Raw genomic sequence first — 2,500 nt, 5'->3', positions numbered from 1 at the left:
CTGTGCGTTCTTCAGCTCCCCGCGAATGTCGGGGCGAGGGGGGGGGGACTTGCTGCTGTGTTCAGAGACAGTTTTAAATGTCGGCTTCTCCCCGCAGGTAAATACGCCTCATTTGAACTGCACTTGTTTGTGGTGGAGTGTGAATGTCCTGTGTTGTGTGCAGTTTATCGTCCTCCAAAGTATAGTAAGGACTTCATTCATGAGTTTTCTGAGCTTTAGGCTGACACTCTAACAAAATGACAAGCTCCTTATCTGTGGGGATTCTAACGTTCACGTTTGTTGCCCGTCCGACCAACTCGCCACAGACTTCAAAAGCCTGTTGGCAACTTTTAATTTAATTCAATCTGTGGATAAACCAACACACCATCTTGGCCACACGCTGGACCTTATTGTTTCTGTTGAAGAGATTTCTGAGACTCTTGGATCATTTCTCCATTATTTTTGAACTGATAGTTCAGCGGCGTATCATCACTCCTTCCACAGCTGATCAATTTTCTGTTGCTTTTAAGGACTCACAGTTTCTTGCCCTGAATGGCCTGGCTTCTCCTCTGTGCCCTGATAGTTTCCTCTCCTCCTTCCACTCCACCTGTGCTGGGATTCTGGACTCTATTGCCCCTCTTAGGCAAACCTCTGTGAAACCAAGAACCGACCCCTGGTTGAATGACACCACCCGCGCCAGTAGGCAACGTTGTAGGAAGGCAGAACGCCGTTTGAAGAAGGACAAGTTTCATGTGTCTCTAGAAATGTTAAGGGACTGTCTCAACGATCATCAGAGAGCTGTATGCGAAGCGAAATCTCAGTGTCTCTCCAATATTATTTCCAGCAGCAGTCATTGTGCCAAGGTGTTATTTGAAACAATTAACGCTGTTGTTAACCCATGCATTTCTGCTGTCACTGACGTTTCAATAGCCACTTGTGAGAATTTCCTTCATTATTTTATTGACAAAGTTGACTCTGTTAGAAACATCATAAGGGAGAGCGTTGTTACAAGTACTAATAAGGATCTGCTTGTTGCCTCAGCTCAATCTGTTGTGTTTGATCAGTTTGAGCTGGTCTCTCTCTCTTCTCTTGGTGATGTAGTGAACTCCCTTAAACCTACAAAGTGCCCATTTGATATTGTCCCTGCCAAAGTGATGAAAATGGTTTTTAATGCTGTGGGGCCCAGTCTCATGGTTTTTATTAACTCTTGCCTTGGATTAGGAACTGTTCCAGCTGCTTTTAAACATGCTGTGGTCAGGCCCCTTCTTAAAAAGCCTATCTCGACCCCTCTGTGTTATCACATGTTAGACCTGTTTCTAATCTGCCCTTTCTTTCAAGGTTTTAGAAAAAGTTGTTTTTATACAATTACAGTCCTTTCTTGAAGATAACTCGATCCTTGAGAAATTCCAATCTGGCTTTAGGTCCCGTCACAGCAGAGTCTGCACTATTAAAGGTCTCGTCACACCCAGTCTGCTCTATTAAAGGTCCCGTCACAGCAGAGTCTGCACTATTAAAGGTCTGGTCACAGCCAGTCTGCACTATTAAAGGTCTGGTCACAGCCAGTCTGCACTATTAAAGGTCTGGTCACTATTAAAGGTGCACAATGATACTGCTCTGTCCGTGGATGCCAAGTGCCCCGTTGTCTTAGTGCTGCTTGACCTCACAGCAGCCTTTGACACGGTGGACCATTCAGTCCTCCTGTCACGGCTAAGTAATGATGTTGGCATCCATGGCACTGCATTGAAGTGGTTTTCATCTTATTTGTCCAGTAGAACTTTCTCTGTCATGGTTGGTGACCTGTCCTCCTCTCTCCTGTGGAGTCCCACAAGGATCTATTCTTGGCCCTATCCTTTTTTCATTGTACATGTTACCACTGGGGTCAATTATAGCCAGGCACAACCTTTCTTTTCATTGTTATGCAGATGATTTGCAAATATACCTGCCAGTGAGGCCAAACAATAACAGTGCACAATGTTTGTTGGATTGTATTGTCGACATTAAGCAATGGTTGGCCCAACATTTTCTTGATTTAAATGAGAAAAAAAACGAATGTATTATGTTTGGGGATACTGTGACGGCTGACTTGGGCATCTTGTCCTCAAAAGTGTCTCAAACTGTCAAAAATCTGGGAGTGACCTTAGACAGCTACTTCAGGTTTGATGAACAGATTTGCAATGTTGTAAGAACCAGCTTTTTCCAGCGACGTCTTTTGGCCAAAGTCAAAATGTTTTTAAGCCGTTGTGACCTCGAGAGAGCCATCCACGCTCTTATAAGTTCAAGGCTGGACTACTGCAATGCGCTTTATGTTGGCGTCTCCAAGAAGTCGCTAAGTCGCCTGCAACTCGTGCAAAATGCTGCTGCCCGTCTCTTAACCAACACCAACAGACGGCAGCACATCACACCAGTTCGTAACTCCCTTCATCGGCTTCCTGTCCTTTTTAGAATTGATTTTAAACTTTTATTTTTAGTTTTTAATGCTCTTAACGGCCTCTTAGCTTTTAACCATCCGAAATCCTGGTCG

The 2,500-nt window shown here is 44.4% G+C and overlaps 1 protein-coding gene across 1 annotated transcript in view; it reads right to left on the bottom strand.

The window, feature by feature from the left end:
- Positions 1–2,500, bottom strand: part of oatx (organic anion transporter X) — a gene marked incomplete at both ends in the record, with an annotated part of 28,869 nt that overhangs the window by 14,980 nt on the left and 11,389 nt on the right. The window lies entirely within an intron of this gene.

The sequence above is a fragment of the Ammodytes marinus genome (genome assembly GCF_949987685.1).
Source record: "Ammodytes marinus genome assembly, chromosome: 14".
Classification (NCBI taxonomy): Eukaryota; Metazoa; Chordata; class Actinopteri; order Uranoscopiformes; family Ammodytidae; genus Ammodytes; species Ammodytes marinus.
The sequence above is the reverse complement of the archived record's forward strand: the minus strand, read 5'-3'. Positions and strand labels throughout refer to the sequence as shown.